The sequence below is a fragment of the Saimiri boliviensis genome, chromosome 9 (assembly GCF_048565385.1).
Source record: "Saimiri boliviensis isolate mSaiBol1 chromosome 9, mSaiBol1.pri, whole genome shotgun sequence".
NCBI lineage: Eukaryota > Metazoa > Chordata > Mammalia > Primates > Cebidae > Saimiri > Saimiri boliviensis.
Window position 1 is genome coordinate 60,027,610 of NC_133457.1, and position 26,430 is coordinate 60,054,039.

Here is a 26,430-nt window from a genome sequence, read left to right on the forward strand (position 1 = left end):
TTTCGATTTTGTTGTCTGTGCTTTTGAGATCTTAGCCATAAAATCTTTGCCTAGACTGCAGTTTTGAAGTGTTTCCCTTAGATTTTCTTCTAGTAGTTTTATAGTTTTGGATCTTAAATTTAAGTCTTTAATCTATTTTGAATGGATTTTTGTATATGGTGAGAGATGAGAGTATATTTTCATTCTCTGGTATGTGCATATCGAGTTTTCTCAGTACCACTTAGGATGTCTCTTCTTCAGTGCATGTTCTTGGTGCCTTTGTCAAATATCAATAGGCTGTGAAGACATGGACTTATTTCTGGACTATATTCTGTTCTATTGGGCTATGTGTCTGTTTTTATAGCAATATCATACAATTTTGATTACTATAGCTTTACAATATATTTCAAAGTCAGGTAGTGTGATGCCTTTATTCCTCTTGCTTAAAATTGCATTGGCATTTTGGGCTCTTTTATGTTGTTCCATGTGAATTTTAGATTTTGTTTTCTGTTTCTGTGAAAAACGACAATGGTATTTTGATAAGAATTGCATTGAATCTGTGATTGCCTTGTGTAGTATGGTAATTTTAACAACAGCAGTCATTCTGATTCATGAGCATAAGATGTCATTTCATTTGTTTGTATCCTCTTCAGTTTTTTAAATCAGTGTTTTATAGTTTTTCTTGTAGAGATAGTTAACCTTCTTTGATAAATTTAGTCTTCTTTATTTCATTTTTAGTAACTATTGTAAATGGGATGTTCTTCTTTATTTTTAGCTAACTTGTTATTAATATGTAGAAACATTATTGATTTTAGTATGTTGATTTTGTATCCTGCAACTTTACTGAATTGTTTATTACCTCTAAGAGTCTTTTTTTTTTGTGGAGTCTTTTGGTTATTCTAAATATAATATGATATCATGTGCAAAGAGGAACAATTTGACTTCTTCATTTACAATTTGGATGTCTTTTATTTCTTTCTTTTGCCCAATTGCTCTGGCTAGGATTTCTGCTACTATGGTGGATAGCAGAGGTGAAAGTGGGTATCCTTGTCTTGTTCCAGGTTTTAAAGAAATGGTTCTCTGCTTTTCTCCATTCAGTATAATGTCATCTGTGAGTTTGTCACATATAGCCCCTAGCACATTGAGATATGTTCCTTTATCTTACTTTAACTTCTAGTATACATGTGCTGAATGTGCAGGTTTGTTATATATGTATACACGTGCCATGGTGGTTTGCTGTATGCATCAACTCATCATCTAGGTTTTAAGCCCTGCATGCATTAGGTATTTGTCTTAATGTTCTTCCTCCCCTTGCCCCTGACCTGCTGAAAGGCCCTGGTGTATGATGTGTCCATGTGTTCTCATTGTTCTACTCCCACTGTGAGTGAGAACATGTGGTGTTTGGTTTTCTGTTCCTCTATTAGTTTGCTGAGAATGATGGTTTCCAGCTTCATCCATGTCCCTGCAAAGGACATGTACTCATTCTTTTTTTATGGCTGCATAGTATTCCATGGTGTATATGTGCCACAATTTCTTTATCCAGTCTTTGCTATTGTAAACAGTGCTGCAGTAAAGATATGTGTACATGTTTCTTTATAGTAGAATGATTTATAATCTTTTGGGTATATACCCAGTAATGGGATTGCTGGGTCAAATGGTATTTCTAGTTTTAGATCTTTGAAGAATCACCACACTATCTTCTACAATGGTTGAATTAATTTACACTCCCACCAACAGTGTAAAAGCATACCTATTTCTCTGCATTCTCACCAGCATCTGTTGTTTTAAGGCTTTTTTTTTTTTTTGAGACATAGTTTCGCTCTTGTTACCCAGGCTGGAGTGCAATGGTGCGATCTCGGCTCACCGCAACCTCCGCCTCCTGGGCTCAGGCAATTCTCCTGCCTCAGCCTCCTGAGTAGCTGGGATTACAGGCATGTGCCACCATGCCCAGCTAATTTTTTTTTTTTTTGTATTTTTAGTAGAGATGGGGTTTCACCATGTTGACCAGGATGGTCTCGATCTCTTGACCTTGTGATCCACCCGCCTCGGCCTCCCAAAGTGCTGGGATTACAGGCTTGAGCCACCGTGCCTGGCAGGCTTTTTAACAATCTCATGCTAACTGGTGTGAGATGGTATCTCATTGTGGTTTTGATTTGCATTTCTATGATGACCAGTAATGATGAGCTTTTCTTCATGTGTTTGGTGGCCACATAAATGTCTTCTTTGAGAAGTGTCTGTTCATATCTTTTGCCCACTTTTTAATGTTTTTTTTTTCTTACAAATTTGTTCAAGTTCCTTGTAGATTCTGGGTATGTTTCTTTTATGTTTAGTTTGTTGACAGTCTTTTTTATTAAGTGATGTTCAAAATCAAATACTTATCCAGCATATATTGAGATTATCATAGGATTTTTGTCCTTCATTCTGTTGATGTGGTGTATCACATTCATTGATTTATATAGGTTAAAAATTTTTGTATCCATGGTAGAAATTCTGTTTTATCATGGTATACTATATTTTTGATATGCTGTTGCACTTGGTTTGCTAGTGTTTTCATAAGAATACTTGTGTCCGTGTTCATCAGACACATTGGTCTGAAGTTTTCATTTTTTTGTTGTGTCCTTGTCCAATTTTGGCATAGGATAATGCTGACCTCATATAATGATTTGGGAGAATTCCATCTTCTTCACTTTTTAAGAATAGTTTGAGAAAATTTGTATTAGTTCATTTATTTTTTTGTGCCCATTAACCATCCTCACTTGCCCCCCTTCTTCCTCCTCCACTACTCTTCCCACTCTGATAACCCATCCTTCTACTCTCTATGTCCATGAGTTCAGTTGTTTTGATTTTTAGATGCCACAAGTAACTGAGAACATGTGATCTTTCTGTGCCTGACTTATTTCACTTAATATAATAATTTGGTACAATTCAACAGTGAAGCCATCCAGTTCTGAGCTTTTTATTTTTTATTTAATTCAATAAATTCTTAATTTTCAGGATTTCTGTTTGAAATCTTTTCTTTTTATGACATCTATCTTTTTTGTAAATTTCTCATTCACATTCTGATTGCTTTTCTGATTTATTTCTATTATATATCTGTGTTCTCTTGCACCTCACTGAGTTTACTTAATGTTTTTATTTTGAATTCTTTTTATGGCACTTTATAAACTTATTTTTCATTGGAATCTGTTGTTGAATAATTTTTGTGTTCCTTGGAACTATCAGATTTTTGTTGTTTGTTCATGTTTCTTGTGTCCTCTTTGATTTATTTTCTTTATGGTTGGTTACTATAGCTTTATTGTTTTTCTATGGTAGTGTTGTGCTTGCCTGATTCTTTATGATCAATGTAGCCTTGGAATGGTATATGTGCCTTTGAAGTAGAAAACACTTCTTCCAATTTTTACTCACTATTTTTAGTAGTTAAAGCTCTCTCTCTCTCTCTTGGGTTCCCAGGCTGGTGGGATAACCGCCTCAGTTGCAATCAGGAAGGATAAGAGTTAAGTTGCATAGCTACTGCTGGCTCCACAATGGGGTCTGTGGTTGGTGGGCCTGTTACCAGGGACCTGGTCAGTCAACGATACTGTATCATCCATAGGTGAACAGAACTGCCTCTAGGACCTTGCCAAGAATGGCTGGTTCTAGGACAAGGATCTATTTCAAGGTCTGTAGTTTAAAGACAGTGGGCATGTTACTGCATGTGCAGATGGGTGTGGCTCCTGCTAAGTCCCATAAAAGCTCCTTTCAGTTCCAGAAGTGGTTCTTGAGCAAGCAGGACAAGTCGTGATCTGGGGCTTACTGGGGCTGAAATTAAGTTCCTGGGCTCTTTCAAGATTTTTAGTTGGATTGAGGTTAGTAGGCCTAGCTCTGGGGGCATATGCGAACAGTGTGCTGGATGACCTACAGATAAGTGCATCTCTTGCCCTGTCCTTGGGTGGGTAGAGCTGCTCTTGGATCACAGCTAAGAAGGGCCAAAACTGAGTTACAGAGTTATTTCAAGTTTCAGAGTTGGACTACGATCAATAGCCCTGCCTCTAGAAATATGGACAAGTGTGTCCCCTTCCAAGTCCCTGGGTGGGCAGAACTGCTTATGTACTGTAATTCTCCCACCTCAGAGTCCCAAGGAGCTAGGACCACAGATGTGCTCCATCATGCCCCGCTGATTTTTTTTTTTTTTGTAAGATAGTGTCTTGCTATATTGCCCAGGCCGGTCTTTAACTACTGGGCTCAAGCTATCCTCCCAGCTCAGCCTCACAAAGTGCAGGGATTGCAGGCCACCATGCCTGACTCAACTTTTAAGTCATGAGACTGTTTTACTTCATAAGCCTAGGCTAAATTCCTGGAGGATAAGACTATCTGGAGAGAAAGACCCATCTGACAGCTGCATCACTCACCAGATAGGTGATAAGTCCATCTTGGACCATCTGTTTTTGCTAAGGCTACCAGTGACTGCTATCACATAAAAAATCCCAGCCAATATTAGCAGAAGAATCACTCACCTGAGCCCAGACAAAATTGTTGACCTATAGCATACAGAGCTAATAAATTATTCTTGTTTTTAAGCCACTAAATTTAGGGATGTTCATTATATGATAGCAGATTTCTAAAGCAGAGTCATAATAATCAAATACAATGTGTGGCTCCTACTAGATCTACATTCAAACAAATCACCTGTAAAAAGGATCTTTTGAGATAAATAAGGAAATTTGAGCATGGATTGCATATTAGATAATGTCAAGAAATTATTTTATCAGTTGTTTTATAATGTAAACAAAAATGATATAAGATGCACACTGTAGTTTATCAAAGAAATGCCCTGATATATGGGATTTGCTTTGAAATAACCAAACAAAAAAAACCACATGGGAGACATAGATAAAACAAAGTTGGTAAGATGTTGATAATTATTTAAGTTGAGTGATGTGTTGTTCATGGTTTTTGTGATATTCTCTCAACATCTCATTTTGTTTTAAATGTCTTTTGTATTAAACATTTTTCAAAGAAAATATCAATTGTTCTTAGCATCCTCTCAACAAGCATTCATTTTCAACCTATTAATCTCTTCTCTGCCTTTTCCAACCTTTTCCAGGGATGGCTCATCTGGAAAGATCTCTGGGCAAAGCTTCTTGTGGACTCAGTTAATTGTTGTATTAATAGGATTTGAGAACCATTAAGACTGTCACACAGTAGGAGCTTCCAATTTTATATTAATTTTAGCAGGGGTGCTGGTGCCCTCCATATGGGAGCTGTCCATATTCCTGACAACTCCATTATTCCGTTTTTTACTTTAAGAAAGAGGTTTTATTTGACATCACAGAGGAAGAAATTAATGTGACCCATCTGCAGTCTAATTCCTGTAGAGAATACCTGTTAGCTGGGTAATAGTCTAGCTCTTTGAGGTGGATAAGATCCTTACACTTGTTAATTTAGCTGAGGAAGAAATAGCTGCAATGAATTCCCTTTAGGAGTGTTACAGGTGTGAGTCTGGATCATGTCATCTTAGCAAAAGCAGGTTTGAAAATTCTGTTGAGGGCTAATTTGTATGGGTAGAAGGTGGCCAGTCTGGTATGAACAGGTTGTCTGGTATGGAAGTGGTGTACCTGAATGAACATCACTATGTCTATAGAAAGAATTGAGGAGTAATCCCATCATTGAGAATAAGCCACCTAGAGATCTGTGTTTTTTTTTTTTTTACCTTAAAAATATTTATTATTGTTTTTGATCCAAGGAGCATACTGTACCCTTTCCCTTCTCTCCCCTCCCCTCCCATCCCCTCTCTTCCCTCCCTCCCTCCTTGCCTCCCTTCCTTCTTTCCTTTTTCCTTTCTTTTCTTTTCTTTCTCTCTCTAAAATATGAAAACAGAAAGGAGTGAAACAAAGTAACCTCTAAACTTCTTTACTTCCCCATCCCCTCACTTCCTGCAAATTCTAAACAGACAGCTGCAATATACTTAGGGCCTGCTTCAGGCCATGTTCTATGTTAAATACTCCACATGCCTGATCTTATTTAGTTCTTACTAAAATCTGCACTGTTTGCATTATTTGTTTCATTTATAGGTTAACAATCTTAGGGCAGAGAGACTACATAACTGTCCCAACTTTTCCTTATTCCAGTACTACCTCATAAATACAGAATGGGCTCTGAGCTGAGTCATTTTGCAGAAATCAGAGACCATATTTATTTGATTAAAAGCCATAAAATCAAGAGGAGCTGTTTCAATGTTTGGACCATCCCAACAATCAAGGAAATAATTGCCAGGCTTTACTGAAGATGGTTGCTTTCATTGCTGTGTATAAACCCATGCTGATTGTGATTAGAATATTTTGTGGTTTCACATCCAAATTTGAAAAAAAATTCCTATTTTTTTCAACATATATGGCTCACATATATGGATGTAAAACATAATGCAGGGATAAAAATAACATTAAAGTTGGTTGTATTTCTTCTAAACCAATCGTAATAATAATTAAATAACATTTTGTACAAAATGCTTTTACTTTTGGCTCACCTATGGGCCAGAATATTTTAGAAGAAACATAAGCTTTTAAACCAGAGGAAGCTGAGATTCAGTTCTAGCAATGTTCTTTTTCAAAGCGGTATTTGACAATTAATATATCTGAGCCTTGGCTTTTTTATTTGTCTAATAAAAATAATGATGTTTGAAACCCATGAAGGAAGAAATGACATGTAGTAAAGCTTCCTGCACAGCATCTGACAAAGCATTTTCCTCTCCTTGAATGGAAACATTTGATTTTGTATGTATTGAACTTTATCTCTATCCCATGATCAATGTGTTCTTGGACCATTTTGTGCATAATCAACGTCGGTAACAACAAGGTTATTGCCAATGATGGTAAGATTAAGGGATGTTAATAAAATAGAATTTTGTGGAACATGTTGACTCTTGTATTTCAAGTGAGAATGATAGTGGTGAAAATAACCCAGGGTAGATTACTCATGATGCTCCACCATCTAGTCAACTTTCACACATTAGGAAGGGGATGTCTATCTTTTCCTGATTTAGCATTCCTTCAAGAGTGCCATGCAGACAGTGGAGCAGGCGAGTCAATGCGAATGGGCAGCTGCTGGACTTATCACTTGCACTGACATGAGCAGAGTCTGGTGGAGAAACACGGGCACAAATTTATGATGAGAAATGCCACATTCTTCTTACTGTTGATGATTTTAAAAAAATGGCAACTTTTTCCAAACTCCTAGAGTTTTTCCAGGAAGAAGCCAAATAGAACACATATGGCCATGCCTTTTTTCTTTCTTTCTTTTTTTACACTTTATTTGGATGTCGTAATTCCTATTATAATGCCATTGAATTTTGACTAAGATCTTTCATCCTATTTCATCAGACTTCTGTGTTTTTGGCTTCCTTTATTGTTATGGTTTAAAATACTACAAATCTTCCCACATTTCTGCATGTTTTCTATCTTTACTTGCCTTTTTTTTCTCCTATAAGTTCTGACTATTTCATTTGATGCCCACCAGCAGCTTCTTTTTAACTTGAGATTTTTCCATATTCTACAAAATAGATCCTCTGATTTCTGTTTAACATTTCCTACTTAAAATTATGTGGCTGGCGTACCTTGGAAAACCCCAAATCTCCTTTTCTCAAGTTGCCATTATAAATCATAAAATTCTGAAAAAAGACCTTTGTAAACATTAGGCAACACAAGGCAAAGCATAACTTTATTGTTATCTAAGGATGTGTTTTCACAACCCACACCAGAGGCTCCAGGAGTTAGGCAGATTATGAGGTGCCTCTCGTTCTCTTTCTCCTGGAAAAAGTCCCCTGAACATTATGACTAACAGAGTTCTGATTTCTGAAACATGGCTGTTTCTTTTTGCTCCTCTTGTTACCACTTGGGCTTTGAAAGGAAGTGGGGAAATGAGGGGTGTGGGAAACAAAAGGAAATAGACTCAAAATCAGAAGACCTATTTCTTACTCTGGTTACATGGTACTGTGCACAATTATATGTATGACTTTGGGCATGCCATTTTATCCTTGGTAAACCTGTTGCCTCATCTGCCAAATGGATTGGACCAGAACATTTTTAAGTACCTTGAGCATTTACAATCCATGACAGTAAGCAAGAGAAGTAAAGAAAGGGAGGATAGAAAAGAAAGGTGGGATGGGTGGGAATTTCCTGAAGAACAGAGAAAACAATTTCTTTGTTGCCCCTTTCTTCCACCCAGATAATTTATTGTACTTTATTGGAGAATGTGTGACTTAGAATAACCTTTTGGAAAGCACTTTGACATTATCTTGTACAACTGAAAATTTATGCAGTCTAACACCCAGCAATTGTCCTTCTAAGTTTATACCATGAAAAATTTATTTACATGCAGAACAAGAGATTTGTACAGGAATATTTATAGCAATACTGGTGTGGATGGAAAAATTTGGAAACCTCTCAAATGTCTATCTCAAAGAGTAGAGAAATAAATTATCTCAAAGGAAACAATGCCTTTTGATTGTTATTGCAGCAAAATTGAATTTGTTCATGTGGAAAACACGTATTGAGTGTATTCTCTTTGCTTGTCACTGTGTCAGCTTTGGGTGTTGAACATATCTCTATGGCTAATGCACATTTCCTGCCCTTGTAGAATCCAGTATCTCTTTGCTTTGTCTTACAGTATTGACACACTAGTTCAATGAGTCAATTTTTCTATTAATTGTGGAAATAAGGTACTAATGTATCAGTAGATTCTCTGATCTTGGTGACACTTCCACTGAAACTGTGAAATGCATTATTGTTTTCCTTTTAAGAGACTAAAATAATTCCTTATTTTCTTTCCACCTACTTTTTCTCTACAGATTTACCTATTTTGGATATGTCATATAAAGGGAGGCATACAATATGTGACATTTGGTGACTAGTTTTTTTCACGTAGCATAATCTTTTCAAGGTTCATCTGTGTTATACTGCATATCAGTACTTTATTTTTATGACTAAATAATATTTTATTGTTTGGATACACCACATTTTGTTAATCCATTAATCAGTTGATGGACATTTTTATTGTTTCTACCTTTTGGGTATTATGAATAGTGCTGCTATGAACATTTGCGTACAAGTATTATATGGATATACATTTCCAATTCTTTTGGATAAATAGGAGTAGAAGAGACAGGTCATATGGTAACTCTATGTTTAGCTTTTTGAGGAATTTTCAAATTGTTCTGTAAAGTGGCTGCACTGTTTTACAACACTATTGGCAATATATAAGGACTTCAATTTCTTCACATTGACAACACTCATCATCGTCTGCTTGTATTTTAAGTATCTGTTAGGTGTGAACTGGTATCTTACGCTTTTGACTTGCGTTTCTCCAATGTCTAACAATGTTGAACATCTTTTTATATGAATATTGAACATTAAGCTTATGGAAATGTTTAATTTTATTTATTTTTTTTACTTGCATTGCAAATTGACAAATTAGGGTTGTAGATATTTACCAAGTAAAAAGTGATGTTATTATTCATGAACACACTGTGAAGTAATTAATTCAAGATAATTAACATATCTATCACCTAATAAACTTATTCTTTTGGTGAGACTGTTTGGAATTTACTCTCAGTATATTTACCATACCATGTAGTAGATATTTTGAAAGCTTTGTTTCTTCTAACTAAGGCTTTGTATTTTTTGATCATATCCCCATTGCCTCCACCCCCCAGCCTCTGGTAATCACCATTCTATTCTGTGCTTCTATCAGTTTGATTATTTTAGATTCCACATATAAGGGAGAGCACGAGGTATTTGTCTTTCTGTGTCTAGCTTATTTCACTTAAGAGGCTGCTCTCCAATTCTGCCCATGTTGTTGAAAATGACAGAATGTCTTTATTTTTAAGGTCGAATAGTATTCCGTTGTATATATATAGCACGTTTTTGGTCCATTTACTTGTTGATGGACACTTAGATTTTCTCTATAACTTGGTTATTATGAATAATGCTGCTGAAAATATAGGAGTGTAAACATGACTTTGACATACTGATTTCAAAACTTTTGAGTAAATATCCAAAAGTGGGATTGCTATATCATATGATAATTCTCTTTTTAGTTTTTTGAGGAACCTCCATACAGCTTTTCATAATGGCTGTACTATTTCACATTTCCACCAACAGCACACAAGAGTTCCCTTTTCTCCTCATACTGGCCAACACTTACCTTTCATCTTTTTGATTATAGCCATTCTGACATTTATGAAGTGATATCACATTGAGTGAACTATTTTTTTTTAATGGTTAGTGTGTTAACCATTTCTTTAATGGCTGGTGACTTTGAGATTTTTTTAAAAAATATGTGTTGGCCATTTCTCTTTATTCTTTTGAGAAATCTGTTCAAATTCCTTGCTGTCTACTTTTTAAAAGAGATGATGTCTTGCTCTGTTGCTCAAAATACAGTGTAGTGGTGCCATTATGGCTTACCATAGCCTCAAACTCCTGGGCTCAAGTGATCCTCCTGAGGCAGGAGAATAGAGTTAGGATAACCAGGGGTTAAGGCATATCCGAAAGAACAGCAGGTGCAGCCATTTTGCATAAGTGAAAGAACAGCAGGTGCAGACACTTCTAGGCAAGATTCAGCAGCATGCAGGCCACGTCCTTGCTCCCGTGATACAAGACAGAAGTTTCCACTTCAACCTCTGATTGACTGTAGGCCAAGCCTTTACTTCAGCCTCTGACTGGTTGCAGGTGAATCCTTCATAGGGTGTAATCAATTGGGGCCTTTAAAGGTGAGGTGATGCCTCACCTGTAGAGCACTGCAATGGAGAAGCTTCTGGGCCGCTTGCTGGAGCCTGCTCCGACTCTGTGAGTTGTACTTTTGCTTCTTCAGTAAATCTACGTCTTTGTTACTTCGTTCTTTATTGCATTGCTTGTCTTTCATTATTTTGTTCTTTCATTGCTTTGTTTGTGTATTTTGTTCAATTCTTTGTTTAACACACGAAGAATCTGGACAACTCACAGTCAAGACCTTCCATCTGACATATTTTGGAAAGCCAGCCAGAAGGTATGCCCAAATTTTGGGATTTTTTTTCCTTCTCTTTCTTTGTCAAGGCCACTATTTGTAGACATGTGTTGGGCAGTTAAAAGCCAGAAGGGTGCCTGCTGCTTGAAGTCTCCCGTGATAGGATAACTTGGTTATGGAACATGATATTTAGGTCCTGCTGAATGCAAGACTAATCCATGTAACAGACAGGCTTTTTGTTTGTATGGTGAAATATCTTTGAGGAGGTTAGAACCCTCATTTTCTGATTTCTATGTTCGTTTCTTTAAATTTTTATTTTATTATTATTTTTTAAATGGAGTCTCCCTCTGTGGCCTAGGCTGAAGTGTAGTTGCATAATCTCAGCTCACTGCAACATCCGCCTCCTGGGTTCAAGTGATTCTCCTGCCTCGACTCTGGAGTAGCTGGGATTACAGGTACCAGCCACCAAGTCTGGCTAAGTTTTGTATTTTTAGTAGGGACAGGGTTTCACTATGTTGGCCAGGCTGGTCTTGAACTCTGACCTCGGGTGATCCACCTGCCTTGGCCTCCCAAAGTGCTGGGATTACAGGTGTGAGCCACTGTGCCTGGCCTCTATGTTCACTTTATTGATGATTTGTGGGGGAAGCAGTAGTGCAGATTATTTCTCTTTCTTAGAGTGGGGAAAGGGACTCCTGTTCTATGGATGAATTCTTTTTGCATGAGAACTTGTAATTTGTAATTGTTTTTAGAAACAAACCCCTGACTTTGTTAATAGTTTTAAGCTACATTGCAAGGTCCTTTTTTCACTAAGGTTGCAGGCTGTAGAAGCTTACTTCACTTGGTGGGATGCAAAAAGCTGAGTACTGCATCCTGAGACTAAGGGAGTCATAGCAGGTGTATCACCTATGGAGAGAAAATAATCAAAGTAGCGCTAGGATCCGCCTGACATCAGAGACGTCTGATGCTCTAAGATCAGGCCACAGAGGGAGACTCCGTTTAAAAAAAACGATAAAAGTCTTAGTGACTTTGTTGAAAATTGATTGACCATACGTGTGTGGGTTCCTTGCACAGCTATCTATTTATTTCCATGGCCAATATGTCTATTTTTGCATCAGTATTATGCTGTTTTAATGGCTATTGCTTTATAGTATGGTTTGAAATCAAGTAGTGTGGTATCTCCAACTTTGTTTTATTTGCTTATGATTGCTTTAACTATTAAGGGTTTCTTTTGTGGTTCCATATAAATTTTAGAATATTTTTATTTCAATGAAAAATGACAATAGAATATTTATAAGGACTGAATTTCATCTGTAGATCGCTTTGGGTAGTATGGACATCTTAACAATATTCTTTTAACTTATAAACACAAGATATATTTTCATTTATTTGTGTCTACTTTCATTAACATTTGTAGTTGTCAGTGTACAGGACTTTTACCTCCTTAATTAAATTTATTTCTAAATATTTTTGTAGCTATTGTAAATGGGGATTGTTCTCATGATTTGTTTCTCAGAATGGTCTGTGTGTATAGAAACACTAGTAATTTTGTGTGTTGATGTTTATATCCTGCAACTTTACTACATTTGTTTGCTATTTCTAATAATTCTTGTGGAATCTTTTGGGTTTTCTCAGTATAAGTTTGTATCACTTGCAAACAGCAACAATTTTACTTTCATTTCTATTTGGATGATGTCTTTTATTTTTTTCTCTTGCCTAATTGCTCTGGCAAGAACCTCCTACACTATGTTGAATTTGAAGTGCTGAGAATGGATATCCTTGTTTTGTTCCTGATCTCAGATAAAAGGATTTCAGTTTTTCACTAAGTATAATATTAGCTGTAGGGTTTATAAATAGCATTCATTGTGTTGAGATTTTTTTTCTATACCTAATTTCTTGAGAGTTTTTATCATGAAAGGAAGTTGAATTTGATCAAATGATTTTTCTGCATTTAGTGAGATTATCATGTAGTTTTTGTCCTTCATTCTGTTAAAATGATGTATCACATGTATAGAGTTGTGTGTATTGAACCATCATTACAACCCAGGAATAAATAACACTCGGTCAAGGTGAATGATCCCTTTAATATGTTTTGAATTCGCTTTGCTAATATTTTGTTGAAGATTTTTGCATCCGTTTTCATCAAGTTTATTGGCCTGTTATTTTCTTTCCTTATTATTGACATTTTAAAAACTTAATTGGAAAAATGTCTATTCCAGTACTTGTACATCTTTGATTGGCTTGTTCTTTAGTTGTTGAGTTGTATGAAGTGTATATATCTGATAAATACTGCATAAAAGTATATGTCGGGTAAAATGTTATCAATTTAGACATATGCTTTGCAAATGTTTTCTTATTCTGTGGGCTGCCTTTCTACTACCTTAAAGTCCCTTGAAGCACCAAACTTTTTAGCATTAAGTTTAGTCTATTTTCTTTTGTTGTTTGTTGTTTTGGTATTAAGAATCCATTGCCTAATCTGGCAAGGACCTTCAACACTGTGTTGAATTTGAAGTGATAAGAATGGATATCCTGACTATAACATGGATGGAACCTTGAAAACTTTATGGCACATGAAAGAAGTCAGACACAAAAGTCTGTGTGTTATGTGTTACATGATTCTATTGACATGAAAAACCCAGAATAGGCAAATCTATAGAGAAGGAAAGCAGATTAGTGGTTTTCAGAGACTAGGCTGTGGAATGGGGCATGATTGATAAGGGGTACAGGTTTCCTTCTGCAGAAAAGCAAATGCTTTGGAATTATTAGTGGTGATAGTTGCACAACTTTGTGAATATACTAAAAAAAAGCCACTGAATTGTACACTTAAAAAAATAAAATCCTAGGAAATTAAGAAAGAATGGATATCCTTGTTTTGTTCCTGATCTTAGATAAAAGGGTTTCAGTTTTTATGCATTTAAGAATCCATTACCTAACCATGGAGATTTAATCCTAGGTCTTCTTATAAGAGTTTTATAATCTTAGTTGTTACATTTAGTCTATAATCCATTTTGAGTTAAGTTTTGCATGTGGTATGAGGTAGAGAAACAACTTTAATATTTTGATATTGTAGCACTGTTTATTAAAAAGACAATTCTTTCCTCATTGAACTGTGTATTGGCACTCTTATTGAAAATTGACTATGAACACAAGGATTTATTTCTGGACTCTCAATTCTGTTTGGTTGGTTTATATGTTAATCCTCATGTCAGCACCAAACTGTCTTGGTTGCTGCTATTTGGCAATAAATTTTGAGACCAGAAAATGTAAATTCCCGACTTTGTTCTTTGTCAAGATAGTTTTGTGATTCTGAATTCCTTGCATTTCTATATGAATTTTAGAATCAACTTGTCAACTTCTGCAAAAATGGAATTTGAAATTTTGATAGGGTTTGCACTGAATCTGTAGATCAATTTTGGCAGTATTGTCATCATAACAAAATTAGAACTTCCAATCCAAGAACGTGGAGTGCACCCCCATCCGTTTAGGTCTCCATTTAGTTCTTTCAACATTGCTTTGTTATTTCACTGTATCTAACTCTTGTAATTCTTCTGTTAAATTTATTCCTAAGCATTTTGTTTATATTATGCTATGATAAAATGGAATTGCTTTCTTAATTTCATTTGACATTGTTCATTGCTATCTTTCAACCTTGCTCAGCTCATTCATTGTAATGTAATGTGTAATAATAATATGTGTATACACACACACACACACACACACACACATTTTCTATTTTGGGATTCCTTAGCATTTTCTATATATAAGACCATGTCGTTAGCTGGGCATGGTGAGGTGTGCCTATAGTCCCAGCTATTTGGGAGGCTAAGATGGGAGGACCACTTGGGCCCAGGAGGTTGAGGCTATAGCTAACCCTGATGGCACCACTGTACTCCAGCCTGAGTGACATGAGACCCACCTCAAAAACAATTCATGATGTCATCTGTGAATAGACAGTGTTTCCTCCTCACTTCTATTCTGGATGCCTTTTATTTCTTCTTGCCTAATTGTACTGAAGTTTCTATCCATTGCAAAGTTAAATGGAGGTGACAATAACGGACAGCTGTATCTTGTTTTTTATTTTAGAGGAAAAAACTTCAATATTTCACTGTTAAGCATGAAACCAGTGGTGAGTTTTTCCATATATATCCTATATGAGGTTGAGGCAGTTCCCTTTTATTCCCAGTTTGCTATGTATTCTTTATTATGAGAGTGTTGGATCTTGTAAACGCTTTGTCTGCATTGACTGAGTTGATTCCATGGTTTTTGTCCTTTATTTTGTCAACATGGTATTTTACACTAATTGATTTTCATAGGCTAAACTGTCATTGCGCTCTTGGGATAATACACACTTGGTCGTGGTATATCATCTTTTTTTCCCTGCATTTCATTTGCTGGTACTTAGTTGAGAATTTTTGCATCTACATTCATAAGGGATATTGGTCAATAGTTTCCTTTTCTCACGATGTGTTTGTTATGGTTTTGTATAAGGTCAATAATGGCTTTATAAAGTGAGTTCACAAGTATTACCTTCTCTTGTGTTTTGGAAGAGTTCTTCAAGAATTGCTGTTCTGCTTGTGGGAACCAGGACTGAAACAAAAATTGGTGTTAAATTCTACCAAATATTTAAAGAATTATCAGTGAAGCCATATAGGCCTTTGTTTTTGTTTTGTGAAAATTTTTTCATTAGTAATTAAATCTACCTTTCATAGCTGTATTTACATTATAATGTTTGAGTCAGTTTTGCATTTTTCTGATAATTTACTGTATTTACATATTTCCTTAATATAATTTTTAATGAAAATATTTTTTAGGTATACCTAACCTTCTCTGTATACCTAACCCCTTCCTTTTTTCCTTACTTTTGTTTTCTCTCTTCCTTGTTCCCTCCCTCCCTAAAATGTTTGAGGATTTATCATATGCTGATATGTGTTTTGAGAACTGAGAGTATGATGGTAAACAAAACTGATGTTTTTTTACCTTAAAAATTTTGCATTCTCTGTGGAGATATAGATGATATACAAACAAATGAACACGCGCACACACGTGCACACATGCTCGCACGCGCACACGCGCGCACGCGCGCACGCACACACATGCACTCACACACATACACACACATACATACACATACACACACATACACACATATACATACACACATACACATACACACATGCCAGGCAGTGACATGTGTAATGAAGAAAACTGCCAGGGGTCAGGGTAAAGAGACAGAGTTAAGGAGGTGATGGTAGGAAAGCACTTAACCATAAAAATGTACTTAATATGTGATAGACATAAAAATGGGAAGAAAGAGGGATAAATAAGTTAACTATTAAGACATGAATACTGGTATTTGTTTGCTTGTTGGTTTTAAAGCAGAAAATTATTTACTTTTTGGATCAGTTTATTAGATTATTTAAAAAGATTTTAAACAAAGTTACTTATACACAATTCTTATTGAAGATAAATTCAGTTGAATTTATTTACAAATAGAGGAAAAATTGTAGTGTCTCCAGTGTATGCTGAGATGAGAGACATGAATCTGAGATTTTAGTAGTTATCTTCAGTTCTCGTAAGCCTCTCAAAGTTTGAGCATTTCACAAAGATGGGTGCTTTTAATGTTTAGAGTTGCTGGAAAGTATTGTTTTCAAAACTAATTCTGAAGGTACAAAATTTGCACCACGTGTTCTTACTTTAGAATCTAAGTAATAATTTTTCCATGTTTCTTGAAGGCACATATTGTATCATTAATGCCATTTATAGCTTCTCAAGTTACACTGGAGAGTTGTGGACCCTCTGATAGCTTCCCACTTTTGTTTCTGCTGTTTATTACAACTTTAGCTCTCTAAGAATAAATCCAGGTTGATGTAATCCATTGCTCCGTAGAGATAGCTAACTGGGAGAGAAGAATCTCATTTTAATCCTATGAAGTAAATAAGTAAAATAATGAAAAAGAGTAAATTGGATGATGAATTATGCCATGGGTACCTAGCAGGACAATACTGTAAACAAAGGAAAGGTTAGTGGTTGGTTGAATGACAGCCTGTGAACTGGTTCCATGTATAATTAGCTTTATGCATATTTCAGTGCGTATGGTTTTACTTCATGATGGAGGCCCTTAGCGTTACATTATTTCTCTGTAAAAACAGGAAGTGGATTCTAAAGTAACTTTTCTGATCGTTTTGTACAGTTTATACCATAACTAATTTTGATAAAAATTGTTTTAGAAAGGAGCAACTGAGTACTTCTTGCCATATGGAATACTTTTTAAGAGGTTTATCAGCAATATTGACATACTGCCAAAGGCAGTTGAATATAGTAGCTCTCTGGTGAACACGGTTGCAACTTGAAAATTAGGACTCCATCAAAAGCTAAAGGATATATTTTTCTAAATTCTATATTTCAAATGCTACATAATTCTCTATGTAGGCTTATTGTTAAAAAAAAAAACTCAGAGACCTTAAACCTCATTTGCCTTGATTATTATGTGAAGAAAATTAATATTTGAAAATAGCACAATCACAATCATTAGACCTTTAGTTCAAAAGTTGGGTTACTCTATGGTATATCTGCCCCTCTTAAAAATAGTCTAAGGCATCTTTCCCAAGCCTGGAATTGCAGGATTTTGACGTTAGAATACACCTAGCACAAACTGCCTCAACAGTAAATCTCTAGCAAGATAGAATAGAGCTTATGCTTGAATAGTTTGGGTAATGAGAAACTACCCAGCCATTCGTTTCACTTTTGTGGGGCTCTGAACAATGAACAAAAACGTATCTCAATGCAACCTACAACCGTTGGTTTATTTTTGCTTTCCAGATACATATCTTCCAGGTATTTAAGACAGCAATCATTTTCCTCTAGAGTCTCATTTTCATTCTAACTAAATGTCACTATTTTACTCAAGAATTTATAAAGTTTCTAACTTTTGAAGAAACATGTTTCCCCTTGTAACTAAAACCCAAATTACATTTATTCTTGTGGCAGCTGAGTCACATAATTATGGTGCTAAAATCATCTGAGAGAAGAGATGGGTCTTCAAATAATCTAGTCAAGTCATTCTCATTCTTTGTTAATAGGTCACAGTGCCTTGCTGGCTTCATTTTCTGATGTGACAGAATATGATCTCATTTCAGCTGCATCATGTGGGTAGAATTGACCGTGCTTCCAGATTTGCAGAACCACTGAGAGAATCCTGGCTTTTGGAGCCTCATGTATCTTAAGGAATAGAATAGAAAGTTTCACTTTCACTTTGGCCCTATTCTGGATGTGGGGTTGTTTCTCTAAGCCTACTCCAACTTTTCACAAAAAAGTGGTAGATCTCAGAGACAGATAGCCTATGCTAATAATCTGCGGAGATTAGGGGAAACAGCTGGGCCCACAAACCCTGTTCTTCATTAACCACTTTAAAAAAAAACAAATCACGTTTCAAGCCATTTAACCTTCTGCATGTATGCACATTGTAGCCACACAATTACGAGAGCTGAAGCAATGTAACTATGAGGCTATGTCATGGCAAAGCAACTAAAAGCTCAGTGACTCCATTAAAATTTTAAAGGAGTTAATCCTCTGGGAGGTGTTCCTATTAATTAAGCAAAGGTAAAATAAAATGGGTTTTACATTTATTCTCTGCAAGGAAGAAGGAGAGCCAGAGCCCAAATGCAAAGGAACTGTGTGATCATAGGTAAATACATCACCTCCTCAAGCACTTGAAGGGTGAAAATTTAGGTCATATATCTGCAAAGCAAACGAGGCCAATGTTTGCTCATTCTTTCCTGGAAAAGTGAGGGTTTCATTCAGAAGTTTTTCAGAAGTCCATAGTACTTCAGCTCTCACAGACCCTGACTGCAATATAGGAGACAGGAGGCCAAGCCTCAGTTGATACTGAGTTCAGTAATGGTGTGTCATGGAATGAATTAGAGAGGGAAAATTTATCTGGCAGAATAGATCAATGACCATCGCAAAAACAGACTTTGGATCTTCTGTTCCCAATCCCTACCACATGTATATCATTTAGATACTTTGCATGCAATTTGTGAATTTATGGAGTAATAGAGGTGGTGCCTAATGGAGAAATCTAGTGTGCATGGTTTTCTAAACATACTTGAAAAGATAACCCCTTTGCCAAGGTGTATAATACACAGATCATATCTTTTTGTTTTTTTTTTTTTTTGGTGGAGTCTCATTCTGTCACCCAGGCTGGAGTGCAGTGGCATGATCTTGTTTCACTGCAACCTCTGCCTCCCGGGTTCAAATGATTCTCCTGCCTCAGCCTCCTGACTAGCTGGGACTACAGATGTGTGCCACTATGCCCAGCAAAGTTTTGTATTTTTAGAGATGGGGTTTCACCATATTGGTCAGGCAGGTCTCGAACTTCTGACCTTGTGATCTGCCTGCCTCAGCCTCCCAGAGTGCTGGGATCACAGGCATGAACCACCGCACCCAGCTTATGTGGATTTCAGAGAGGCACAAAGCAGAGCTACTGCCTAAAAGTCTGTTGGAGACTTCAGACTTTGGAGTTGGAGAACCGTGTCAGAAGGAACAAAGATGGCTGAGCTATATGACAGGCAGCTTGTCTCCCTTACAGTGACCATTATGAGCAAAGAGTCTTGTGGATGGCCAATGAAAGCTTGCCATGTTCAAATTTAAAAAGTGATTTTGGAACTTTGTTATGTCTTTTGCTAGCTAAAATTTCTGTATCTGTATTTGCTGGTCAAGCAGGGATTAATTAAATTGGTAAAACGGGGAAATTTTAAAGGCAACTAGAAATTATAGAAATATTTCAAGGAAGAAAGTCTGCAAAAAAAGATCTATATTTTCTGTTAACCATTGGTCTTTGGAGAGAGAAAATGTGTGCTCTATCAGTTTTAAAATGAACAATTAAGTAACAAATGAAATTTAAAAGTGAAGGTGAATGTTAATGAGGAGAAAATATTGATGGGATGTGTCTTAGTTCAGGTTCCTTAAAAATAGTGTGAGGCAAGGATTCTTATACAGTTGATTTATTGAAGTAGAAACTTGTAAGGAAATGAAGAAAGCATGATACTACAAGGAAGAAACTGGGCAGAGATGTGGGTATAGCTGAAATGTTGCCCCAACCTAATTCATGGGGAGGTGTGAGGTGTAAATGCCACTGCAGAATTGGCCTGTCTTACGGTAAGGACTCTGGCCTTTTCTCCTCTGCAGTGGCCAGTCACTGACTACAGGACACCCCCCAGGGAAGGTATAACTTTCCAGATATTTCTCAGTGAGGCAGCTTCTATTAGCAGAGGGCAATTTTCAGAAGGGAGTAGTTAGCAGCTAACACAACAGTGGGCGATGGGTGTGCTGGCCTGCTAAAGGGGGTCTGGGTGCATCACAGGAGCAGGAGAGTCAGGCAGGCAAACAAATTTATTAGAATCTAGATAAAAAGGAAACGGTCAAAACCAAAGTGAAAAAATAATGAATTAAAAGAAACCACAAGGATCAAATGAAAGAGGAAGATGTGTCTTAGAAATGTCGTGATTAAAAGAGTATACAAAGAAGTGAGTAGTAGAGTAGACGAAAATGAGACACAAGGAGATCAAGCTCTTGAGAGCAGGATCAATACCTGTACTGTCACAGAGACAGTGAGATGGTCACATGGAAATTTTTTTTTTTGTAGTTTTTGGGACAGTCTCCCTCTATCATCCAGGCTGGAGTGCAGTACCGTGATTTTGGCTCACTGCAACCTCCACCTTCCAGGTTCAAAAGATTCTCCAGCCTCAGTCTCCTGAGTAGCTGGGATTACAGGTGTGCACCATCACACCTTGTTATTTTTTGTATTTTAAGTAAAGATGGGGTTTCATGATGTTGCCCAGGTTGATCTCAAACTCCTGGCCTCAAGTGATCTGCCCACCTTAGCCTCCCAAAGTGCTGGATTATAGGCATGAGTCAATATGCCCAGCCAACAATACTGTATTGTATATTTGAAATTTGCTAAGACAGTAGATCTTAAATGTTCTTACCATACATACATAGTGGTACTATGAGATGATGAATCCAGCTAAAAAAATAAAAAAAATTGTGTGCAATTTTAGAAGGAAGATAATTCTAGATTGAACTAACATTTATTAAGAGACAACTGTCGGCCGGGCGCGGTGGCTCAAGCCTGTAATCCCAGCACTTTGGGAGGCCGAGGCGGGTGGATCACGAGGTCGAGAGATCGAGACCATCCTGGTCAACATGGTGAAACCCCGTCTCTACTAAAAATACAAAAAATTAACTGGGCATGGTGGTGTGTGCCTATAATCCCAGCTACTCAGGAGGCTGAGGCAGGAGAATTGCCTGAACCCAGGAGGCGGAGGTTGCGGTGAGCCGACATCGCGCCATTGCACTCCAGCCTGGGTAACGAGCTAAACTCCATCTCAAAAAAAAAAAAAAAAAAAAAAAAAAAAAGAGACAACTGTCTTCCAACTGCTTTCTCCAGCCAGTATCCTATTTTAGGGAAGAGAAAATTGAGGCTTGAAAGAACTTACGTAAAGTACACAAGAAGGTGTTAGAGTGAGAAAGTGATACAATGTACTTGAACTCTCAGCCCTGGACTTTTTGCAGTTTGCCCATCACATGATTTAATAAGAACATAGAGCAGGGAAAGGGTTACCTGGTGTGAATTAAGGGTAGAGAAACATGAAGATTGAGAGTGACATTGGTCTACAAGGAGAAGGGAGTCTTAATGTAAATTGGTAGACATCAACATGAAGCTGAGAGGCTGTAGGGGAAGAGTTGTCCAGGCCACTGAGGTTTTTATGAAAGGATGGCACTCTCTTCATCTGCTTTATAATCAAGAAAACATATTAGAGAGAGTTGTCAGAAAAGATACCTACTTCTGTCATCTGTTGGAAGGCATTAGTTAGGAGTTAGATTATGCTGCTAATTAGTTAGCTCATGCTGCTAAATTAATCTGTGTGTCTTAATGGTTCTTACCCAGAAGAGAAACCCAAACACTGACTTCAGTGGAAGGATCTTGCAATAGTAGAAGATAAAATCATGTGGTGGGGCCATAAAGGAATGACTGGCTGTTGACAACCCTGGTCGGCATTATGGAGTAGAAGGCTGATCTGTAAAGTGGGGTGATTGAGGCACTGAAAGGTTAGCTATTAACCTGCAAAAGGAAAGTCATAGAAATTCTATTTAAAATCCCTTGCAATCTAGAGGATATAAGAAAGCATAAAACCTTTCTAATAAACATGTAATATACAGATTGAGAGAGATGCTTTCCTTCAGGATATATGTCAGATACTGAGGGCATCTTGAGAGAAAGTGGGTGCCTTATATTCATTTTCTCATCATTATGCAATGCCAAGTGGATTCTTACCTCCTGTTCAGTTGTAACCAAACCATCACTCACAAAGTGGACAAATGGCTCTATAAGACTTCTGCCAAGTGTGGATTTAAGAGGATTCTAATAATGCAAACATAATGAAAAATAATAGATGACATGCATTTTTATTTTTTAAATTTTATTTTATTTTGAATTCAGGGGGTACATGTGCATGTTTGTGACATGGGTATATTGTATGCTGATAGGGATTGAACTTCTGGCACACCCATTACTCAGTGAACACTATGTCCAGTAGGTAATTTTTCAAACACTCCCTTAGTTTTAGATTGCCAAGTATCTATTATTTCTGGTTCCACTTATAAATGAGAACAGGCAATATTTTTTTGTTTTTGAGTTAGTTCACTTAGGATAATGGCCTCTAGTTTTATCCTTGTTGCTGCAAAGGACATGATTTCATTGTATTTTATGGCTGTGTAGTATTCCATGGGGGTGGGTGTGTGTGTGTGTGTGTGTGTAGATGTATAAATATATGTATTTTTAAAAGTATATGTATACATGCATACATATATGTATATATAATTTATATATGTATACATATATGCATATATATATATCTGTACATACATATGTATGTGTGTAAACACACACACTACATTTTCTTTATCCAGTCAACTGTTGATGGACCCTTAGGTTGGTTCTGTGACTTTGCTATTGTGAATAGTGCTTCAGTGAACACACAACTACAGATGTCTTTTTTTATATAATTTATTTTCCTTTGGGTAACTACCCAGTAGTGGGATTGCTGAGTCAATTGGTTATATTTTTAGTTATTTGAGAAGTCTCCATACTGTTTTCCATAGAAGTTGAACTGATTTATGTTCCCACCAACAGTGTATCAGCATTTCCTTTTCTCCACATCAATACCAACATTTGTTGGTTTTTGACATTTTAGTAGTAGCCACTCTGTCTGGTATAAGGTGATATCTCATTGTGGTTTTAATTTGCATTTTTCTGATTATTATTGATGTTGAAGATTTTTTCATATGTTTGTGGACTATCTGTATTTCTTCTTCATGTCCTTTACCCAACAGTATATAAACCAGTTTTTAATGTGGTTTCTTTTTTTTTTTTTTTTTGGTCTTGTAGCTTTGCTGAGTCCCTTGTAGATTTTGGACATAATCCTTGTCAGAGGCATAATTTACAAATACATTCTCTCATTCTGTAGATTATACATTTACTGTTAATTCTTTTTCTGTGTGGAAGTCCTATGTGTTTTTTAAAAATGGTTGTTGCATTCACTTTTGGGGTTTTCGTTATAAATTATTTTTTCTAGGTCAGTGTCCGGAAGAATTTTTCCTAGGTTTTCTTCTATGATTTTTATAGTTTCAGCTTTACATTTAAGTCTAATCTATCTTGAGTTAATTTTTGTATATGTTGAGAGATAGGAGTCCAGTTTCATTTTTCTGCATATGGCTGGCCTGTTTCCCAGCATCATCTATTAGATACGATCTTCCTTCTCCATTGTTTATTTTTGTCAACTTTGCTGAAGATCAGTTGTTTGTAGGTATATGTCTTTACTTCTGGATTTTCTATTCTGTTCCATTGGACTGTGTGTCTATTTGTGTACCAGTACCATGCTGTCTTGGTTACTCTAGCTTGTAGTGTGATTTGAAGTCGGGCCATGTGATGCCTCTGGATTTGTTCTTTTTGTTTAGATTGCTTTGGATATTCTGGGAATGGCATGAATTTCACTCTTATTTCTTCACCAATATTATAATATTTTAAAAAAACTACTCATATTTAAACAGTGACCTAAAATAATTAGAACTTTACATATTGGGTATATAGGTTATTACAGGTGCAAATAATTGGCAAAGTTGGAAAATTATTGGTAGGGCACTATGCACTGTTTGTCTCAAGGGCAGCCAAGTCTGCGGTGCTGTTTATGACCCAGAGGCTCCCTTGGATCAGACCAAGTTTGACTTTATCTTGCTTCCCAGTCAGACACCTGCACTCGTTTGCACCAGGCTCTGAGGTTTAAGTAACCTAGGACAAGTTAGAGAAAGCTTCTATGCACTTCAGCTTTCTTATCTGTAAAACGGGGACAATAATCTCAGTTGTTAAAAGAGGTAAAGTTTTAAAAGCACATAGGTTAGTTACAGGGACAATTGGTGAATAAAAAAAAATAGCTCCCTTTGTTTTCCTTTCTAGCCAGTCTAGTATTGAACTTTATCAGGTTTTTATTTTCTAATCCAGTATTAAGTAAGCAATGTAAAATAAATCCCAGGAAGATATCTGTAATTCTCTTATTTTTTTTCTTATTTTATTTGAAGTTAGAATGGGGGACAGCAGTCATCATGAAATGCATCCTTTATACTGGAGTCAGGCATAAAGAAATGGGTTAATAAGCTTATATCCTTGAAATCATTAATAATCTAGTAGTGTTTTACCATGCTTGCTGAACTTTTTACTAATACATTTGTAACATTTGACTTGTGGAAACAGACTGAAATATTTGGGTTTCATCAGGTTTCAGATTGGGTTCTCCAAAGGCAGAGCCTGATGCAAGGATTTTGTGCTTGTGGTTCATTGAGACTATTTTCACGAAACAAAAACCAACCAACAAGCCAAAGATGAAGAAAACTCCCCTGATCACAGGAAGGGAGCTAAGCTAATAAGGCAGGGCAAGGGCCAGACAAAGCAAGGCCAAGACTAAACATGGTCTGTTCCAAGGGAGGCTTTGGGCCATAAAAGCACCACAGAGTTGTCTGGCCTTGAGGCAAGTAGGCTGGCCTTTGACAACTAAATAGATCATTGGCTACTGGCCATTCATTTTGGGGGAAGGAGGTGAGGGGGCACTGTCACTTCCCTCATGTTGACTGCTATCAGTCTGGGGTAAATATTTCAAAGAAGGAGGCAGCTGTGAGCTGCTGGTAGCCAACACTCATGGCAGATGAGGAATTAGTGCTCAGGTCTGTTAAAGAGGGTGGGGGTGGGGCACACAGTGTCTTCTACCTATCATCAGATGAACAAATTTAAATTTTCAGGAGAACCTTCTTACTGTCATGTAGATGCATCAGCAACACTAGGTGTCTGTCATGTTTCTGTGAAATAGCCTCCTCTTCGTAGTCCACAGTATTGCTGTCCAATAGAAATATAAAATGACCATAAAAGTATTTTTAAGTCTTCTAGTTGCCCCATTAAGAGTTAAAATAAAACAGTTGTCCTTAAATATTACATTTTAATTCAATATATCCAAACATGATGATATGTAATTAAACTAAAAATTAATGACTTTTTTTTTTAACATTAAGTCTTCAAAATCTAAGGTAATTTTAAAAATGTAGTTAATGGCTATTATATTGAACAGCACTGGACCTCAAAGTCTGTAGGAGTGGTTGACTCCAAAGCTGTTGTTTTGTTGTGCAATCTTAAATGATGAATCCTGATTTTACTCTTCATGCACAGCATACACTTGAGGAAGTAGGGTAAAGTGATGGACATATCTTTCAGGAGAAGTGAAGACAAATGAACTTTGGAATTAAGTAGACCTGGTTCTAAATTCTCATTTTGCTACTTCTGGTCTTGGCTTATGTATTTAATCCTAATTTCTTAGAATCTGTTTCCTTAAATGGGAAATAACATATTTACACGGCAGAGTTGAGCATTAAAGAAATGTGCCCTCAAATTCCAACACATACCTGGTCAGAAAGGTGCTCAGTAAGCCAGCAGTTAATGTCTTCTATGGCTGATTCAGTGTGTGTCTCCATGTAGAGAAGAAGTGTGGATTAATCTCTTTCTCCATTTTCTTTCACTTCTGTGCTCTCCATCTCTTCTTATTTCTCATTATTGCATATTCTCATTTTCTGTTTTTTTTCCTATTCTGTATCTTTTCATTCAAAAATTAATTTTCCTTTTTATAATTTTTTAGAGATGGGGTCTTGCTATGTTGCCCATGCTGGATCTGAACACATGTGCTTAAGTGATCCTCCCATATCAGCCTCCTGAATAGCTGAGACTATAGACACTGACCACAACACTCAGCTTTAATTTACAAATTTAAATAAAACATTTTTGAGGTGAAATTATTTTATTACAAAAAATTTTCAGATTAAAACTTTCTTAGAGGTCTAGTTCAAGTCCCATCTTACTTTAGAGATGAAGACCCTTGTTTGAAT

At 36.5% G+C, this 26,430-nt stretch overlaps 1 long non-coding RNA gene across 1 annotated transcript in view; it reads left to right on the top strand.

The window, feature by feature from the left end:
* The first annotated feature begins 10,556 nt into the window (after positions 1 to 10,556).
* The window catches only part of LOC141585527 (uncharacterized), a 478,638-nt gene continuing 462,764 nt past the window's right edge, over positions 10,557 to 26,430 (top strand). The window contains exon 1 of the long non-coding RNA XR_012519075.1: positions 10,557 to 10,995. This is a non-coding gene — a long non-coding RNA (uncharacterized LOC141585527). The remainder of the gene's footprint in view (positions 10,996 to 26,430) is intronic.